Source organism: Molossus molossus, unplaced genomic scaffold (genome assembly GCF_014108415.1).
Source record: "Molossus molossus isolate mMolMol1 unplaced genomic scaffold, mMolMol1.p scaffold_m16_p_11, whole genome shotgun sequence".
Taxonomy (NCBI): domain Eukaryota; kingdom Metazoa; phylum Chordata; class Mammalia; order Chiroptera; family Molossidae; genus Molossus; species Molossus molossus.
In genome coordinates, this window is record NW_023425346.1 from 53,591,561 (window position 1) to 53,613,506 (window position 21,946).

Sequence of the window (21,946 nt, forward strand, 5' to 3'; positions counted from 1 at the left end):
TTGGAAATGACCCGGCTCAAGACTGGGCAAAGCAACACAGGCTGTGATTTGCCCAACTCACAACTCATCATTGCAGCCGAGGTTAGAGGCAGGCTTGCAGTAGGGGAGGTGGGGGCAGCTGTATGCTTTAACAAAAACTTTTTGTGGCATCTTTTAAAGGAAAATGCCGCATCTTCATCTCTAAAGCAAACATGCATTGTGGTTCTGCAATATATCTCTGGACTGGCAAAGAGAAATCTTAAGAAAACCTGGCAAACGAAAGCTCTACGTTCAGAGCTGACTCTGGGGAAGGCGGCTCGTTTGTTATGGAATAAGAACGTGGTAGGGGAAGCCATCATCTCTTCAGAGCTTAACCCGCTTCAAAAACCTGTCCCAACAAACTCACAACACTCCTAATTCATAGCCAGAACTCTCCTCGTAAACATTTAATGATTTTCTCAAAGTGGCAGAGACAGTTGGGCTCTTCCTGCTTTCTTGAAATGCCTCTGGCACTGGCTGAATACCAACAGTATATGATGTACTAATTCACATGACGAAAGAAATACTAGGAATGAGGCAGAGCCCCGACATCCAGCAGAAAACTCACAGGCAGCCAGCCCCTCGCATGCCTCTTCCCCCACCCATTACAGTGCCTCCTGAGGTTTTCCAACAAAATCAACCTCAACTCACTTTTTAAGGTTTCCTGGTGTTCCAAATCAGGATTTCTGGTGCACAGCCCAGCTGCTGGCTTTCTCAATAGGCAAATAAATGCTGATCGCTAACCGGCCTCCTTTATCAACTTGCATTTACTGCGACCAATAAGTCATCTCAAATGTGACGCAGAAACCAGGATCCAGGTGGCAGGATCCTGGGTGTGGCTGAGTAACCAGCTGGTGGCCTCAGCCACCTGAGGCTCAGAGGGACTCACCTTCAGGGAAACTGCTTGCTCTGTTTTTGTAAAACTGCCCACTGCTTTAGTCTTCAGGCCTGTTAGTGAACGCTCAGTTCTTCGCTCTTATCTTGGGAAAGCCATAGTTTTAAGGCTGAATCTGCGAACTTTACAATGACCTCCCCAGAGGCTGAGACAGTCAGGCTGGGGCTGGAGTCATCATTCCAAAGGTCAGTTTCTGACTGTGATCTTGGCTAAGGACTGCAATCTTCCGGTGACACCAGGACAGGCATATCAATCAGCAAACATTCGGAGCCCTGCACCCTGAGGCTCGCTCTCTCCCCTCCCCTTCTAAAACCTGTTCCTGGTTCTGGACCTAACTGGAAGTATCTTCTGGTTAATTCTGTACTAAATGAATAATGTCTTACCATGTCCAGGGGTATATACATTTTATTAGGGGTCATGTTCTCACCCAAAGGAACAACGTTCTCATGGTGAATGTCCATCTCTACTGGTGGAAAGCTAGTGTGAGAAGCATGGGGGTGGGGATAACTATTGGGGGGCAGAATGAAGAAGTCTTTCTTGCCTGTTGGGCCTGCTTAAACTGCCAGCAAGTGAGTCCTATATATGTCACTTGTTTTTTGGTTTGATGTTTTAAAAACGAACATGTAAGTTCAACATGTTCTTGGGTGGACTTCTCTGTAGTGTTAAGGCCTCTCTTGGTCCCCATCTCACTAACCTCCCACAGGCAAAGTCAGCCGGGAAGTCCCTATAGCATTTGTTTTCATTAAGGTGCCTCTGTCAACAACATTGTGTGAATGATGACAAAGAGGAAACACTGCCTATTTTCTATTTAGATTCTTCCTTATGATAGAAAATAACTAATTACAATTTACCAACTTTAAATCCCAACTTGGCCTCTTACTAGTTTTGGGATTTGAGCAAGTTACTCAAACCTCCTTGCCTGCATTTCCTTATCAGTAAAACCAGAGTAATAACAGTCAACTGCCTCATAGGCTGGTAGTGAAGATAAAATGAGTTCACATTTGGGAAGTGACTGAAACAGTGCTTAACACACAGTGCTTAACACACAATAAGGGCTACAAAATAAATATAAATATGTAAATATTTTCCTTAGATTCCTCCATAGCCTGTGGGGTTGCTTGCCGACTGTCCTCATTTTGTAGATGAGAAACTAAGCCTTCAGAGGTTATGGTCATGCATTTGGCAGTGATGGAGGTGGCCCTTGAAACATGACCTTCTGACCACAGATCGCCCTCAGATGGCTGTGCTGTTCCCTCCCCAATGTCCGGCCTGGCTGCATGATTGCCAGGAGGGGTATAAACTCTTGGTGCTCTATGTCCAGAGTCATTTGTTTCCCATGTTCCATGAAACGTAGGCACAAGCAAAAGTAGACGCAAAACTAGAATCTCTCTTCCCCGCAGAATGGCTCTGAAGCCCATGTCAGGTCATGGGCTTTGTGGCTGCCAGGTGTGGTCAGTGCCCTAGAGACCAAATCCATAGCTAAGGTGCTTCTTTTGAAGACAATAAGCAGTTACAACACAGAAAGACTAAGAGAACAACCTAAAAACTGCTAAATCTCTTTGCACATATTCTGATCTCAGGTAACTGTGTTAAGATGGGTAAAGAGAGAATGAATATGACTTTAATGTCCTTGAGTTTATTCTAATGCAATCACAGAAAATAAAAACTCATTCTGACCATTTTATGTTATGTTCAAAATTCGAGAGGTCATATTTACTATCTTAAGTGAATTTTATTTCGCTTTCTAACTATAATAAAAAATATAAATTTGTGACCTGAAATACACTGTTTTGGGAAAATCAGTACTTTTGAAATGCTTCAAATGTACAAGATACTGACAGATTTAATGAGTTACAAAAATAATTCCTTTCTTTTAAAAAGCCTGTCTTGCCCTGGCTGGTTTTGCTCAGGTTAGAACATCGGCCAGCAGACCGACGGGTCTTGGGTTCGATTCCGGTTAATGGCACATACCTGGGTTGCAGGTTTGATCCCCAGCCCCGGTAGGGGTCATGCAGGAGGCAACCGATCAATGTGCATCTCTCACATCAAAGTTTCTCTCTCTCGCTCTCCCTGTCTTCTATTCTATCCAAAAATCAATGGAAAAATATCCTCAAGTGAGGATTAACCAAAAAATAAAATAAAATAATAAAATAAAATAAATAAAAAGCCTATCCCCCTGGCTGGTGTGGCTCAGTTGGTAGAGTGTTGTCCCACGCCAAAAGGTTGCCAATTCGATTCCCGGTCAAGGGACATGCCCGGGTTACAGGTTGGATCCCCCACTATGGGGTGTGCAGGAGGCAGCCAACTGATATTTTGGTCTCACATCATCGTTTCTCTTTCTCCCTCTCCCTTCCGCTCTCTCTAAAAGAAAAAATCAATAAAAAGCTGGTCTCTGATAAACTTCACTTCTCCCTTCTCTTTTCCAAAGTACCTAATAGAATGCCTTTGACAATTAAATGTTCAATAAAGACATGTGGGCAAAGGGAAACAAATGACCCTCATTTCATTTTTCCTTTCTTGGTTGCAATGAGTCTTTAATCATTTATTCTCCAGTTTTCAATACCTAGTACTGGGTTACCATTTTAAATGCCACCATTAAAACCAGAACTGTCAAATGTTGTTCTAGCCACATCTCTTTACATACCCTCCAATCCACTCCCTATCCTCCTCCCCCATCTTTCCAGCCCTGCAATGTCTTAGGCTTTCTCAGAGTCAAGGTCTAATCATGATCTCGGAACCCCTCCACATCTTCCTGCGTTGGACACCATGTGTCCCTTATCTTTAACCAGGTAACTTCTCCAACATCTCCTACTTATTTTATTTCTTCTTAATGCAGAGCCTTGTATTGGGGATAACATGATCACTAGATTAGCCTATGCTCTGTTCAAAGCAGAAAGGCTGAAATTTTACCTTTTCTTTGGAGTATGAAAAAACAAAAAATAATTGTTTTCCAACCTAATGTGAAACACTTTTAATCACTAGTCTGACCTTTCTATACCCCTGTAAATCCACACATAGATACTGGTCTTCACTGCTGTCGCTAACATATGCATGCTATGGGTTCTTAGTCAACCTTCTCGTGGCCTGGCTGCTTACTCCTTAGTTTACAGCATAAAAGGCCCAGGAGCAGAAATCGTGCCCTCTCCTTTTCACTGAGCTCCAACCTGCCATATGGCTCAACTCACATCGGGGGACGTTCGAAAGTATCCAGTATGCATATGATGGTCCACAAGCCTTAGCAATATGTAGTTTAATCTCTTCCAACTAATTTTTCTAAAGATTGAATAAATCAAAACTATTTTTGTACATTAGCTCAAATATTGTACAGGTCTCTCAAATAAATGATACCATATATTATTTCCCTTTGGAAGACTTTCTGTTAGTCATCCAATCTACCTTAAAGCAATTTCAAGGTGTAAATGTATTAGGTTTTGATCACTTGTTTGATGTAAAAGATCCATCTCTCAGAGTCTTGATTCCATTTATACCCATTCTTGGCAGACTGACAGACAAGCCAGCAGCGTTGTGTGATGTTTTACTGATGTAAACATTTCATCATCTGGCTGCAGAACATGTCTTTTAGTGAGTGTGCTCCCCATGGGCTGGGCAGCACATGTGGAGGGGCACTCAGGTATGTGTCCCTATGGGATATAAGACTCAATGCTTATTTTTTAAATTTATTCTTTAATAATCTTTAAAATAATTTTCAATTTAAGTTGACATATAATATTATGTTAGTTTTGGTTGTACAACACAGTGATTAGACACTTATAAAACTTAAGAAGTGATCTCCCTGATAATTCTAGTACCTGATGCCATACATAGTAATTAAAATGTTATTAACTATATTCCCCGTGCTGTACTTTACATCCTCATCATTGTTTTTATAACTGGCAATTTATACTTCTTAATCCCTCCCTCCTTTTCACCCAGCCACCCAACCCCTCTCCCATCTGTCAACTATCAAAATCTTCTCTGTACACTGAGCCATATGGAAGGTTGGGGTTTGTTTCTGTTTTGTTTGTCCATTCATTTTGTTTTTTAGATTCCCCATCTAGGTGAAAACATATGGTATTTGTCTTTCTCTGTCTGACTTATTTCATTTAGCATAATACCCTCTAGATTCATCCACGTTGTCCCAAATGATAAAATTTCATTCTTTTTAATGGCTGAGTAACATTCCAATGTATACATGCCTATTCTTGAGGGTGTATATTGTGAGCATGGGGCCTGTGAGAGCCAAGCGAAGTAAGAATGCCAATGACAATCTTAAATCGTTATGAAATGACTACAGCCATGTTTATAAAAGGATCTTCTAGGGAGGTGAGATGGCTTTGGTTCAGTGGGTTTCATCAGGGTGGGTTTTGAGGGGAAGTCTCTTTTCCACAGCTCCGGGGCAGTACTGGCAGTGATGGGAAAGGCACTTCAGGAGAGAGGAAGAGCAAAACTGAAACCAGAAAGAAAACGTATCTGCATAGTGCCCAGAGTCAGTCAATAAATATTTATTGGGAGTGCATTATGTGTCTTGGCTATATGCAGTGTGTTTAGCTAACTGTAATGCAGTATAATTTTAAGATTGATGGAAGATAAGGTTACCAGGCAGTAAGCAATTAGATGACATCAGAAGGCAGCATGTGTAAAGGTGTTATATGGTGTGGTTTCAATTATACGCTTGTCCTGCTCGTAATGAAGCAGAGAGATAACACCCTTGTTTCGTTTTCCTTTTAGCAAATGGGAGAGTTCCTTCTCACCCCCACCCCATCCCAAGTCTTCATCTTACCCCACTGCCATTGTTGTTTACAAGGTTCTGAAACTAGACCTTATTTTCTATTATTCTTGAGATGCTGAGTAGAAAACTGGATCTTTCTTTTTAACCATTTCAACTTGATGCAACTTGATTCTTTGTCCTTTTAGTTTTGTAAAAACATGCTATAATATGACTAACATTAAAGGCTCCCAAACAAATTAAATGATGTAGCTGAGTTTCACTTAGCTCTAGGAAAGCAACTCATAAATTACATTAAAGATTTCATTTGATTTTGTTTTTACCTGGTGTTACATCCTGGGTGTTGACCAACAGCTAATATGCAATTACCAAACTTAGTCTCGAACCAGAAACTGAAAGGACATTCTTGTTGTTTTACTAAATGCTTCTCTTAAAAGTATGAGGAAGTATTAGTGAGGGACAATGTCTTTGAAAATTAATCTACTTTAAAAAATCTATTTCTGAATGGCTATCAGCCAGATTTGGTTTCATTTTTCTTTTTTTTATCCTTACCCGAGGACATTTTTTCATTTTTTGTTCAGGTAGAGTGGGAGGGAGAGAGAGGAACAGAGAGAGAGAGAGAGAAACATCGATGTGAAGGGACACATCGAGTGGCTGCCACCCGCACAACCCAACCAGGGCCGGGGACAAACTGCAACCGAGGTACATGCCCTTAGCGGAAACCGAACGCGGGTCTCTCAGGACCGCAGGCCGACGCTCTAACCGCTGAGCCAAACCAGCCAGGGCGGTTTCATTTTTCACATCAAGCTTTCAAACAATATGATTAGAAAAAATGAGACCACTCTAGATACCTCACGGGAAAAAGGGTAAGGACTGAGGAAACAATCCAAAGACTACAGGAATTTCAGTTTATCTTGTTAAAAATCCTGAAGCTATGCTACATGATTGGGGGGGGGGGATTTTTTAGCTTTGACATATATTCAGCTTCTTCAAACCTCTGAATAATCAGCCTCTTACTTTATAAAGACTCTCATGTCTGATAACACTGCGATCCCTTTAGCAAGAGCTATCATTTGGCTCATTCATTCACTCACTCAGTGTTAATTTAACAAATGCTTAGAGCATCACCACTGTCCTAGGTTTGGGGGATAAGACAGTAAGCAAAACAAAATCCCCTCCGGCACCATACTGAATGATTTTTCTCTTTCTGTCTGTTTTCACCAAATCCTCACAATGCTCTTGCAAAGTAGGTATTTCCATCTCTATTCCATGGAGGAGGGAACTCGGAGTGCGGAAGCTAAGGCCAAGTCCAGGGTCCCAGAGCCAGTCAACAGCAAAGCCCTGACACTGACTCCCGGCCATCGGTGCGGATCCAACTAGTCTGCTACCATTGTGTGGGTTCAATGCAAATAAAGGGAATCGTCTAAAAATTGTTTAGTGGGTTCATTCCAACTGAGAAATCTTCACGTTCACAAGAGTTAGACTCAGAAATGTAAAGATAGCTTGGCGAAGAGCCATGTGGGGCACGAAAGTTATTCATGGGAAGAAGAATAATGTTATGTGTTTTCAATTTTCCTCTCCACTTCTCAGTGAGGACAATCACTGTGGGATACACTCTCCCAAACCATTCTCTATATTCTTGCTCACCCTTTCCTTTACCTGCTATCTCCTCATCTTTCCTTTCGTTAGGTAGCAGGAGCTGTCTTAGGAGGTAGTGAGTCTCCCGTCGCAGAATTTGTTACAGCAGAGGCTGGGTGGCCACTTAATGGGATGTTGGAGAGGAAATTTACTTACAGTTCAGGAAGATGGGAGAACTTCTGAGTCCCTCAGACTCCAGGATTCCCAAAGGGAAGACAATAGTTTGCAGTTTTTCCCTCAGCCTTTAAGTTTTCCATGAAGTATCTAGAGTGCTCTCATTCTGTCTTAGTCATATACTGTCTCAAAGTTTGAAATGGAAACTGAAACCCAGTTAGGTCTAGCTGACGTTTGGCATCCTCCCAGAAGTGAATTATTCCCTTTGGCCTTCTGAGCCTAGGAATCTGAGGTAGTCATGGAAGAGCCTGCAGGGCCAGCAGCCTCCTCAGAGATCACTTGGTTGTGACTTACCATTTGAAGCAAAATCTAAAGGAAGTGTCACCAGGAAGGCACCAACCAGTATTTCAGAGTTCTGTGTTTGGTTTGGTTCATAACTCAATCTAAGTCCCACAGAAAGCATCTCCAAGTCTCCACACACTCATCAGCCGGCAAGCTGGTGCAGCTCCGACACTTAGCTCAACGTCCACCCCTCACTCCTTGTCTCACAGAGAGTCTAGTCATTTCCCCCTCTTCTGGGATCTTGGAGTTACAAAAGGACTGAGGTCTCCCATCTTCCTGACCTATAGGGGAATATCCTTTCCAACATCCTCATGAAGCAGCTATCTAGCCTCTGTTCAAACACTTTCCATTCTAGAGACGCACTGCCTCTTGATACAGCTCCTGCACAAGAGTGACTGTGAGTCAATTCTTAGATAAGACGGAGCCAACTGTCTTCCTATAACTTCCCATGCAATGCTCCTAGTTCTGCTTTCAGACACTCCATAAATCTAACCACTCTTGCGGAATAGATTTATCTTAAGTATGCTTTCTCTATTCTCGTACAGAATCATTCACAGAATCCCAGGAGGTTAGAGTGGGAAAGGACTTCACAGATCCTTCAGTTATTTTGTGGATAATGCATTTTGTATCATCAGACCTTCAGAACTTTGTTTTTGAGAGTTCACTCTTTCCTCCTGTGACAGTGTTTAGTCTTCTCACCCTATAGATGCCTACATAAATGTATATAGAGGTACATTCTATGGCTTTTTAGTGCAGCCTAAGATTGCATTTTGTTGACAATCGGATCACACTATACATTGGCCATAATAAGCCTATATTAAATGAACCCCTCAAGACTTCCTCATTTGATCTATCAGTAAGTCCTACTTCCCCATTCTTCCCTTTTACAATTTTATTTTGGAACTTAAATGCATGAGTTTTTAACTGGCTCAAATTAATTTTGCTTTTTTACTTTGGCCAAATGTTGCAGTCTATTAAGAGTTCTCTTAATACCAAATCTATAACTTTCCACTTTAGTTGTACATTTCGCTTCAGTCATTCACAAATCAATGGGTATCATTTATATAACTTATGCCATGAAGTGAACAGTCTAGACTTGAATCTCAGCTCTGCCACCTAAGAACTGTGTGATCTTGAGGAAGTTATTTAAACTCTCTGTGCTGCAGTTTATTCATTTATAAAGTAGAGATAAAAATGTCAACTGCATAAAATGGCCGTAAGAACTGAATACACATAGAATAACAGAACTGTTTAACACAATAGTTCAACAGATGTCTGTTATTTCTATTATTTTTATCAAATTTATCATCATTCAAGCCACTGATAAAGATGTATCTAGAATAAAACGTAAGGAGATGTCTACAGCCAGTTCTGTGATCAGATAGACCCATTCTTTAGTCTCTGGGTTTGGTTATGCAAACACAGTTGTGAATCCACGCAACTCTTCTGTGAATCAGTTCCCATTTCCCCATGAAATCCACAATGAAATCTGAGATACTGTGAAAGCTGCCTTGATGAAATCCATATACATCATCTCTACATTTTCTTCACCTTCCATTCTACTCTACTGAACAGAGAAATCACTTAGTACTGCTTGACTTCTTGTTGCTGCTTAGTGATTATCACTTTTTTCCCCAAGTGTTCTCAAAAGTTTCAGAATAAATTCTAGACTGTTACTGGGATTTCATGTTTTCTCTTTTTTGTCAGTCTCCAGGTTTTGAGAGATTTCTCCATTTGCTGAAATTCCAAGATGGCTGGCTGAATGGGGACAGTGACAGGTGGCATTCTCAGGCCTGCGGATTCAGCCTGGGCCAAGAGACCCCACCCATGATGAAGGGCTACAAATCTAGTACTATGCTCTGTGGGCCACAATTTCTTAATAGTCACATTTCGTTCTATGCTTCTTAGGTAGGAAATCGTGATCCTTGATTACAAGGCAAAAATAAGAAGAGTTGATAAATAGTCCTTTGTTTTTCTCATCACAGGTCAGGTCTTATCCCTTTCTTGTTTATTATTTTCTATAAAAGTAAAACAAAATTCTACAATAAAAAAAAAAAAAACACAATAAAAATAGTATTCCAGTCTTGACAAAATTATAACTATGTCATTATCAAAAAATGGGACCAAAACACTTTACATCACAAGCTTTCCAGTTTTCTGTGTTTGGCTTATTCATTCCTGTAGAATTTCATTTTCTGAAGGATTGTTCTTTGCCAGCTTTTAAGTCTCTTTTTGTTGTTTTTAGCATTTTTTACATACTTCAGCTCACTCTGGACGCTAGGCTTCTGGATATTATTTTAATGAGATTATCCCTTTCTTTGATATTTGTTCTTGGTTATGTGCCTCTCCTTGCATTCTTCTTTAAACAGTCTTTGATATTTTCAGTTAATCTGAACATGCCCTTTGTAACCACAACCCTGTTTTCTTCATTTTTTAGAACTTTCAGACTTCTAATTCTAATCATTCAAAAAACTGTGGACTGTTAGACTTGGGGTGTGTGTGTGTGTGTGTGTAATTGATTGCATAGAAGTTATGTGCTAAGATAAACATGATAGATACAGCCCTGCCTTCCTTAAAGTTTCATTATAAATAGAGATGAGTACAAAGGCACCTTTACTCCAGTGTGATGTTGGATTTGAGAAGGTGGGTTTGAGGAGCTTTGGGGGCACATGAAAGGGCCCTAATTTGAACTAATGGATTGGGTTTCTTATGTCTTTAGTCATCTTCTTTTACAGTCTCAGGCTACAGAATCACATCTATTTCTCTGAATATTTGAAATCTCCCTCCTAAAGACTGCAATACATATCTGGTTACAGCCTTCATTTGCTCCTTGAGTGTCACAAAAGCTATAATGACATGGCCACAATCTTCCAACTGCTTGGCACATAGTAGATATTCAAAAATATTTGATGAATAAATGGATAAATGTTCCTTTCACTTCTACTTCACTAACTAGTCTCTTTTTGGTTAAAATTAGATACAAAATAACAGTTTATTTCATTTCCTTTACCTTCCTAGAGATGAAAATGCCGGTGAGGTAAACTGGTATCTGAGATCCCATTTCATTTAAACATGAACAAAGATTTCTAGCAGAGGCCCAAATAGCTTAAGTCTCTCATCACATTACCTTAGCGTCACTTTGGTATGCTATCCCAGAAGTACATTATTTCAATGCTTAATGTGTTGAGTGGTCCAAGTTCACTTATTTATTCCAAATTATTTATTGAGTGCCTACTTTGTGCAAGGAACTATTCTGGGCACTGTACTTTTTTCTTCTTCCTTTTAACCTCACCAAGAGTGTGTCCACTCTTGGGTTTTTGGGGGCCCACACTCCTGCCCCTCCTGCAATGTCCAGATTCCTGCTTCAGGGAAGCAATCTATTTCCCCCTGTTTCTTCCCTGCCAAAAATTCTGTCACTGACCAACCTTTTCTTTAACTGAATATTAGTTAAAACAGGGTCTCTCAATCTTTTGGTAATAAAAACTTTATGGTTTTCCTACACTGCTTTTTTAAATATCAAATTAAGTATAGTAATTTAAAATATCAGAGCTGTAAGACAAAGTACTACATTGTTTATAAACTACACCCATTTCCACCCTCCACTAAGAATCATTGATCTTGATGGAAATAATTAACATTTTTAAAGAATATGACTAAATTTCTATTATTCAGTTGGTCATCAATATGAACAGGATTTGAACTTTAATTTACATATCCATTTACCCCATACGTAGCATAAATATTGGAATTCACTTTCAATACTAAGACATGAAAATATAAGCATTCCTTTCTTAATTTCTTTAATCTACTTTTTGCAAAGTAATTTAAGTAATCCATAATCAAATGCAAATGATATCTCCAAATAAACCACAATTTATTTTCTATATGTGAAGTAAAAATATATTCTTGTTTTCTTGAAAAGTATAGATTTTTATCAAAGTTTCTGTACCAAGAATTTGTCATCAAATCATTTTCATTGGCTGTGACTTGAGCTCAGAATAACTTGTCAGTAGAGAAATAACAAATCCATTTGACTTTGGTGTTTTCTTGATGTGCTGCTAACAGACTATGCTCTGTCCACACAAGGCCATGGCCACCTGACCTGGAAATGGACTTTGCTGAGTCAGGAGGTCAGAGATCACCATGGATTGCTAAATAAGCAATCACACATGAAAGTGATGAAGAGAGGGGGAAAAAAAATCCTAATGCTAATTAGCCGATAAACTAGGCCAAATACAGTTTTGTCCAAAAATGAAAGAAATTTGGCATTGGCAAGAAAACTTTCAATTAAGAAGCAAGAATAAAAATCATTTGTGGTGAGTTTACTTAGAATACTGATGCTTTATCCCATCAGGTACATCACTTCAATAATATTGATCAAGACTTTGCAGTAAGGCTAAGAAGTGATCTTTGAAAAATTTTCAGTCTATCTTCAAATTCTGAACCAGTCACAATTACCAGGAAGTGTAGAGCAAATTTTAAGAAAAATTAATAACACCTATAGGAACTCTTAGTAAATTGCTGCTTCAGATTATTACATATGTTAATGAAATATCTAAACATGTTTCATTTACTAGCAAGAAGTACGAGAGATGCAGTAAAGATTAGGCTTCCTAGGATAATAAGCCATAGAAATGTGTGGAAGGAAGAAGCTTCCAATAGGTAGACACTCAAATACAATACTGCTGTTCCACGTGGATTCCTTCGCCATGAGTTAACCCAGCAGACATCATGTGTGAGCAACTGCAGTGGTTTACACTGGACATTCCCACCTTTACTGCTGGCATGTTACTGGTTTTCTTTTTTCCTTTTATGTTCTTATCCAATATCCCACGTAGTTAATATATGGTATTATGTCTACCACCAACTCATGTCCATGAATAATCAGCAAATATTGCAATTTTTTTCTTGTTTGATAGTGCTGTTCTCATCTAATCATTCATTTAATTACCTTCACTTAATTCTCAGTACAGCAAAATACTTCATTAACTCCCCTGAGGTAAAAAAAAAAACGTAAGAACAAAATAGTGGACATAAACGGAAGTCGTTATTTTCTCAGGCTTAAAAGGCTCCTTTTGGGGTGCCAAACTGTGTCAATGAAGAGAGCGTCCTGCAGAAAGTAAACCCTTGGTCAAGGATAGAAATATCAACACAAAAGCAGGTATAGATCTGGTGACCATTCACGTATAAAGTGAATGAATGAAATAATCAATCCGTGTTCCCGAAATAAAGTCCATGGCAATGCTCCCAACTTGCCATTTTTAAAATTCGATTGTTGATTATGGTTTCTGAATGGCTAATGAGCTGCCTTAGACTCCCACTGTGTTCATGTTTGAAAAGAATGTATCATCTCAATGACATTTCCCTTTTTATAAACGTGGACACTGAGGTCTGAGCATGTAAGGAATTTGTTGAAAGCCACACAACTAGAGCCCTGGCCAGTTTGGCTCAGCGGTTAGAGCATCGGCCCGCAGACCAGAGAGACCCGGGTTCGGTTCCCACTAAGGGCATGTACCTCGGTTGCAGTTTGTCCCTGGCCCCAGTTGGGGTTGTGTGGATGGCAATCAGTCGATATGTCTCTCTCACATAGATATTTCTCTCTCTCTCTTTCCACCTCTCTCCCTCCTGCTTTATCTGAAGATAAATGCAAAAAACAAAAAAACCGCCACACAACTAGAAAGTGGAAGGGCCAGGGCTTGAACACGGGTCTTCCATTCTCTATTTATTCAAGAAAAACATTTGAGCACTTTCTATATACGCAGATTTGTGCCAGATACTATGGAGAAGAATAGTGAATGAGAAACGAAGCTGGCCTGAGAGAACTTTGATTCTGGTGAGGGTCACCAGAATCAAAGAGGACAAATGTCGACACAAGCTACTATTGAGGAAGCATGAAGTGTTGTTATGAGAGCACTTTGCCTTGGGAGTGGGGGTGCGGGACAAATAACCGGGACTCGGAAGGTCAAGGAAAGCTTCCAGATGGATGTGAAATCTGAACTGGGCCCTGAATTAGCCACATGAATGGGGTAGGATGCAGAAGGAAGAAGAGGAAGGACATGGTATCAGCAGAGGGACCGGACACACGAAAGCCCAGAGGCAAAAGAGATTCAGGACTGACTGTTCATAGAACTGAATGAAGAGAGACAAGATGAATCCAGAGAGAGGCCTGTGACTCACATAATAGAGCCCCAACTTCATCCTGGGTTAGCAAGAAGTCCCTAATGGGTCACAAGTGAGGGAGTGAAATGGCCAGATGTGCATTTCACAGAGAATGCTGGGCAGTGTGGGATCGGACTGATGTGGAAGGCAAAGGCACTCTGTCAGCCCTGGTCCTTAGGAAGAAAGAAGTGCCCCAATAATCAAGACACAAGCTTTCTGATTTATCCACCCTCCATATAAACACTTTGTTAGCTGACTATATCTCTGCAGAGTCTGAGCTCACAGAAAAAGTCCGATGCGTGGGCCTCGAGGACTGTAAACAAGGCTTTGGAACATGGCCTCAACAGAAAAGTCCTGCCTAGGCAATCAGCAAACAGCGGCCCCAGTAGTGGTCACATTGCTGTCCCCAGCCAACCCAGGGCAGCTACCACCCACTCTGAGTCCTTAGCTATAAATGGGGGTCATAATATCTCTCAATCTATTTCATAGTGATATGTGCGGGTACTCCCCCTTCCTCAGCAGGAAATGAGAGTAATCATATCTATTTCACAGCATGCTGTGAGGATTAAGAGATAGCATATGTACACACACATAGTTTTAGCACTTGGGTAGCAGGAATACAATTGTTGCTTTCTTTTCCCGGGTTCACGCAAAAACTGTTCTCTGTGAAAATAACTGACTCAACAAAGAGGAAAACCTGTGGCTTTCACTTCATTTATACCAGACTCTACCAACCGACTTCATGGAGCACGTCAGCGAGTGTGACATTGTGAAGATTCTCATTTTGGGAGAAATTGTCTTAGTCACTTCAAACAAGAATGAAAACACATGCACACACACATTTTCCTTAAGTTAAAAAAGAAAACACTAGTCCGAGTTTATTCTTCCCAGCCCAGTTAGGCCTAAAGTGGAATGTCTCCCAACAGATGGCAGCCTCACCTGGGGCTCCCACTCCCTTACTAACTGGGGTGTTGGCAACTGGCCCCTCTTGCCTCTCTGCGCCTGGCTGAATCCCCACCTTTCCACAGACCCCACCAAGGCTTCAGGCATTTCTCCAGACAGGGCAGAGAGGAGGAAGACAGTAAGTGGAGAAGAGACTTGGGGGAGAAACTAAGGGTTAATGGTACATGGAAGTCACTAAAAGGAACCTCCCATGATTAAAATATAAAATCAATGCATGATGACCCTGAGGAGAAATCTATATAGTTCCCTTAAAGTGACAGGACCAGATAAAACTTGACTGTTATCGCTGATGTAATCAAAGAAAGAGTCAACAATGTAAACGTGGGAAATGTGCAAAGTGCGCGCTTGTCCATCTGAACACTGGCAGGGAGGACCCGTCACTGTGATCCCTAGGCTATGTGATCCTCACAGATTGTTTAATGCTTACAAAACACCTGACATAGATCTTTCTATTCTTCTCATCAAAGAGGAGAGGAAACTGTGTGTATTAGTTTTCTATCGCTGCTGTAACAAATTAGCACAAGGTGAATAACACGACTCTTACGGTTCCTTTGGTCAGAAGTCCAACATAGACCTCATGGGGTTACAATCATGGTGTTGACAGGGCTGCATTCCCTTCTGGAAGCTCCAGAGGAGGGTCTGTTGCCTCACCTTTTTCAGATTCTGGAGTCTGTCCATATTCCTTCGTTCGTGCCCCCCACCCCCACCTTCACAGCCAGCACTGCTGCGTCCCTAGGACCCTCCACGGTCACCTCTCAATTGCACTCGAACTTCAGCCACAGTAACTCATGTTTCTACTCTCCAAAAACCAATTTTCAATTTGGGTGCAATACACCCCTGTTGAGAGTGCACAGTCTATTCAAATGGCAATAATATACCAAAAGAGAACCTATTGCTTATCTTCCTCAATTTTCCTTCCTTTCTGTGTAGCAGCCTTCAGTGTGGGTGGGACTTGCTCGAGGCTGAAGCTTTGCCCACAGAAATCAGTGCAAGAAAGATACATACTGAACACTCAACAAACGAGCATTTTCATCATTATTATATTATTTCCACAAGAGACAATAGAAATGTTAATTTTGTGTATGAAATAAATGATCAGCTGAGAAATACATTTTAAATGCATTTTTTGCATCCCCTGTAAACTTAAATTAATCCAATATTTAGGTAGAGCTATATATTAATTTATTTTTGTTCCTGGTTAAAATAATGGATGTCCCTGATCTAATTCTGCCTTGGTTCTTTATTACTTTTTTCAATAACAAAAGCCAGGCACAAAATCAGATTTTGCTTCTAGCAGTTTAAATAGATAAAAATCAGTGTGACTGTCAAAATCCAGGTTGGTCTTGTCAGGTTGAGATGAAAACCAGGGTTATAGTTGAAAAAGATGAATGTGGACACTAACAGGAAAAGCACCAGGCTAATCAAGTAAACAAATACCACACTCAAGTCCCAGATGGAGTATGTATAACACTGCAATCAGCAAAGTGTTTTTTTATGGGTATTTTCCTAGAACATTCTTGAAGTAATGCAGATCTTGCAAGGTAACAGTCGTCCAATTTTTTTAAACTTAAAATGTTCATTTACTAGCATTTAAAAAGTTTTATTTTTGTCGTAACAAGCCTCAAATAAGTGTTACTGCTCCTTTCAGCGAAATGTAGCAAATTGTAGACTACTAGGATGATACAGATCAAGGGGCGATGAGGTGGCATGGCTTCAACAGCCTGAAAGTACAGTAACTGAACACAGTTGTGATCTTGGCTTTATATTAAACCTTCCTGGTCTGGAAACTTCAGCTGGAAAATCTATTTTAATTCAGCTGTATGGTAGCAAAAGACATTCTTGGGGTTAAGCTTCCATGTCTTTTCCAGTAGCAGGATAGGTGTAACTTATTATTGGACCCCAGGCCCAAGATCCTCAAGGTTGCCACCAAGCATATCCAGTAGTCTGGGCTTCTATTGCAGAGCAAGATTCCTCCTTTATATCTTTTCTACGCTGCTTATAGGTTCCCTGTGCTGAACTCATGGTCAAAACATGCTTCTCAGGCTGGCTCTACTAAGCCAGAGACAGTTAACTGCTGTCCCTACCTGGATGTACGCTCACCCAGCTAAGGGCCACAGTTTCCAGCCTCTCTTGCAGCTCAGTATGTTTACACAGCCAAGTTCTGACCAACAGGATACGAACGGAAATGACACACACAACTTCTTGGTTGTACCTTTAGAAGAAGGGGTGTGCTTTCCGCGGCCTCTTAGCCTCTTTCTTGCCAGCTAGTATGATAACATCTCAAAATGGAAACCATGAAGACTGGTCCCCATCACTGCGGGTCTTCCAAACCCGCCTGCATACTTAGACTGTTCATCAGGGAGAAATCGATTGTTACATTTTTAGGCCACTCTTGTTGCTTTTATCACAGTAGCTAAAGCAATATCTCAATATGTAGTCAAAAAATTTCCTGCACTGACTGTTCTGAAATTTTCAGCATCCATACCTTTGGATTAAGAGTTCTATACCATAGACCTATGTATAAATGCCCCAATACCCCAACAAAGTCAATTCGCATTATGGTTTTATAAAGCCGAATACTTGGATAAAATACGTGGAAGCACACGGAAGCCATCACGTGGTCCGTCTACGGAGTTTCCACGACGGAGGTGTGTTGTGGAACGAGCGGAGCACAGGGGCGCCACTGGGAGGACTCAGGGCAAACAACAGTAGAGGCGTGATTGCGGGGGGTTGGCTTCTTCAGCCAAAAGCCAGTGGCCAGTTGAATATCACCGTATCAGACCAAAGTTGGTGATGAACCGTCCCTTCCACTGTGGGAAGGGACCCATTTCAATCTGAAGCAAGAAAGCCTTGATAGTTTGGAGAAAAGTAGTCTCTGAGTCTGTGGTTAATCATTTTAATTTGTGATTAAGAGAGGTTGTGAAATCCCTTTCTCTGTGGATCTTTTAAAACGGGATTGGTTTTATTTATTTATCTTTATTGTTGAAAGTGTTACAGATGCCCCCATGGACATCCTCCTCCCTGCTTCCGCCTCCACCCTGCCCCCACCCTGCCTTCGCTGAGCTGTTGTGTGTCCACTGATTATGCGTATGTGCATATCAGCCCTTTTATCTTCCAGAACATCTTGTCAGAGTCCAGCCTTATGAGGGCAGGCAGGAAGGAGAGAGAATGGACTAAATGACAGTAAGTTCCCTCACCCAGGGACCAGATGTGCTTCTAGTGCATGTCTCCATCCCTCTCTCTTTCCAGAATGACGTAAATTGTTTTCTGCTTAGCAATGAGAAGCAACAAGCTTCTGTTTCTCTTTGCTTTGTTTCTCACAACCACAAGCCTTGACCTATGTCTTCCATCCCATAATGTGCCAGAGACTGCAAAATGTAATGGTAGGAACTCTGTGTGTGGGGGTGAGGGCTGGGGGGGATAAGAGGGTGGAGCTAGGAGAGGCGGTCCACAATGTATCCAGAAGAGATCGACAGCCACACCATTCTCTCTCTCTCTCTCTCTCTCTCTCTCTCACACACACACACACACACACACACACTCACTCACATCCCTGTTCCCTCCTACCAGCTGGGAAATCAGATAATGAACTCTGGGGCAAGGCCATATAATGGCATCAAGCCTCAGGCCTCAGTACAGGTGAGCAGAGGCACCTTAGGCCTTTTCATACACAACCCAAAATCCTGTCAACAGGTTTTATGTATTCTGCTTGTTCTTTTGGTAAAAGAGAAGAGTGCTCTTTTTTAGGAGATATATTTGAAACAACAATCTTACTTATTATGAGGTGATAAAAGTGATAACAACAATGGCGTATTACTAGGAGGGACCCTCATTATAGGAACACTACTGACCTTTTTCCATCTGCTACCTACTTTCCCTCCCCCAAGAAAAAGGGGCTTATCTCATAGGTGCATTTGAAAGAGTACACTGAGTACAGCCTGCTCAATCCCTACCTCTCTCCCCTGTTAGGATCCTTCCGCCTTCCCACCTGCTCTTGGTCAAGCTTTGGGTGCAGGCCCAGCCCCTGGTGGGGGATGTATTTTCCCACTTGGCCTGCACCTGGGTCTACTTACTGCAGGGCTGAAGTTTTAGCAACCATCCTGGCCCTGATCTAAAGGCACATTTTCCAGTGAGCTCTTATGAGAAGTGAAGCTGACATTTTGCTCTCCTCTTGCCTGACTTCTCTCTCACTCAACACAGCCTGGCACACCAGAAGGGATTAATAAACAATTTCTGAATGAGAGAAAGAATAGACTTGGCTGTGTCAGTTTGCTGACCTATAGCCCCAGTGAAAATGTTCTTGTTCTAAATTTGAGGCTCTATATATGTTTTGATTGTTCATAATTGCACATGAAACTCCAATATATGTATGTTGTTTATTTGTAAATGTTAAACATGTACCTTTGTACTCATATATACTTTATACAGATTCTCTAAAATAAATTTGGAAAGATTGCAGAAAAATGCAAATAGAAGTTCCAATATATTCCTCCTGCACCCCAGTGTATTATTTTGAGCATCCACTCTGTAACCCACTGGTCTACACCTTAAGTACTGTAGAGGCTCAGAAGAGAAGGATCCAGAGGTCTGGAGCAATCCAGACAGACTCGGGCACTAGAGCAGGGTGCGTTTCACACAATTTTGCACTCCTCACCACGCACTGGAAGCTGACTTTCAATTTAATGGCAGGTACTCCGTAGGTATGTGTTGAGTTGAATTGGAAAGAGAAGGTGAGAACTGAGCCAACCGCGGATGAATGTGTGTTTATTGAGCTAGAAGGAAAGAGAGAGAGGGATTCCAAGTGAGCCTTATCTTGGAAATACCTTATTCCAAGAACAGACATCACAGAAATGGGAGAGAGGCTGGCTTTGATCAGACATTGACTTGAGCACCAACATATTGTAGAGCAGCAGGAAATAAAGTTGGTTATTGCAGGAGAGAGAAGAGAGAAGGTGGCAGGCTACCCTGGGCCATGAAATCTAGGCAGAGGTACCTGGATCACATTTGTTGTAGAACAAAATATGGAATCACGGAACGTTTTTAACATGTCAGCACCATCATGATATCAATGTTTTATGGAGGTTAGACTGGGCGTAGGATGCATAGTGGACGGAATATTCGAATTTGGTTAGAGCAGCTCTGAAGGGCCCGGAAGGAGACCATGGGAATCAGACTAGGGTGGTGAAGGTAATAATGGAAAAGAAAGTGTGACATTAAAAGTCAGTTAGAAGGAATATGATTAAGCCTTGGTAACCAATAAGATATAGAGGAAGAAGGAGAAGAAACCAAATATGCCTAGAAATGATTCCCACCATTTGGAAAATGAACAACCTTAATTGGTTTCTCAGAATTTCCCTCTCTCCTGATTTGCCATGGTAAGTAACCCCAGTGTGAGTTGGTGTTCCTTTGCTCTCATTTAAAAGCTTAGGGCTGGCCCTCTAACTTCAAAGTACAATTCTTACATGTGAACATGGACCAACTAACGCTTCATGAGCCCAAGGTCTTACTTACTAACTTGGTTGGAAGATGCAATTTAGAAATGGCACGCTCCCCTGGAAATAAAGGCAACACACACACTCTAGTCAACCACAAGATGGAGACTAGCAATAAGGCCATGACCTTTTTGACCACATTCTTCCTATATGTGAACTCTGTGGTATTATATAAGCTATGAGGTTTAGCTCTGGGGTAACTGAGTCAGCTGAAAAACAAAAAAGATCAGCTAGAGGAGCAGGTCATAACAACATTGGAAGAAAAAGAAATCCAAGCATTTTCATCATATAACTACAATTCTGTGGACAGATTATATGATGTGTCTATGTCTGTGCAGTTCAGTTTTTGAAATCTGTGCGCTCAATGACTTATTCTGAAAGTGGTCTCCTAAGATGGTAAGAAATGACCAAATTATATAAAGCTCACTTTCCGAATACAGTTCTGCAGAAAATACAGCTGCCATCTGGCTTTCTGGCTAACTTCACTTCCTTCCTTTAAGGCAGATATTATTTAATCCAGACAACACAGTTTGTTCATCTAGTTGGTTCATGAAAATATCAGAACACGAACCTGCGGCAGAAATATCTGGCAAGGGACAGAACATTAGCTGCTTGACATGAGGGCAGTTTCCAGTCTCAGTGGTTAAGCACGTTTGTCCCAGACTCTTCAGCTATGAAGTCAAACGGATCATCCTTGTCATCTCTCAAAGATGATAACTGCAATGCACTTGGGGTGAGGACTGCTCTCCTACACATACTGATGTTCTAAAATTAACTACAAAACGTAAAAACCCAGTGCCAGTTCACGGTTAACATTACCATGGTCGACTTGAATGTAAATGGACCTAAAGCAAGGCCCATGCAAAATGCAAATAAAGTTTCCCTCTTCTCACTATAGAAAATACATCCTGTGCTTTAAAATTTAGCCAGGATGTATTCAAGTATAGAAAAAGTAGTGTGCTCTGGATTGGCTTTTCACATTCCGTTTAAACTAAGAAAAGAGGTGTTTAATTAAAAAAAAAAAAAAAAAAAGTCATATCAGTTACAAAGTGGCTTTCCCCTCTTTCCAGGTTTTTCAAAAGTCAGAAATTACTGGTCTCTGTAGCAGCCTACCCGTCCCCAAAGAAAGTGAGAGGTTGACCTGAGTGTTGGAGCCTTTGCACTGTGGGTTTCGCTTCTTCTCTAAGGGGCCCCACTTAGCCTGCAATGCTAACGACGGCAGCAGAGCCCAAAGCACAATTCTATAGATCTTGCCAGTGAGATGGGCATCAGAAATCGTGCCAGCCTATCCCAGTGAGGCAGATGAGAAGGGTAAATATATGTCCAAAAAACCTGGCCATAAGATAAAAGTGAATGGCACAACATTCAACATCCGTGGAGAGGGCTGGAGGATGATGCTATAGTTTTTGAGAACATATGCAGTAGAACTTTATACAATTTTAATCATAAACAAGATTCTAGCAAATAATAATTCTATGGCCCTTAAGGCATTATTAAATATTTACCAACTTGTTTTCAGATTTTAATTTCCTATTAAGTCTAATTGATAACAAGTTTATCATTCATTTGCATAATTCCATTTCCTTCACCATTTCTTAT

At 41.1% G+C, this 21,946-nt stretch overlaps 1 protein-coding gene across 6 annotated transcripts in view; it reads right to left on the minus strand.

The window, feature by feature from the left end:
• Nucleotides 1–21,946, minus strand: part of SPATS2L (spermatogenesis associated serine rich 2 like) — a 159,378-nt gene that overhangs the window by 92,740 nt on the left and 44,692 nt on the right. Inside the window, exon 1 of one of the 6 annotated variants that reach the window (XM_036254038.1) lies at nt 670–723. The exons of the other annotated variants lie outside the window; for them this stretch is intronic. The gene's annotated coding sequence lies outside the window, so the exon portion shown is untranslated. Of the gene's footprint in view, nt 1–669; nt 724–21,946 lie in introns of those variants that run through there. 6 annotated transcript variants of the gene reach the window in all.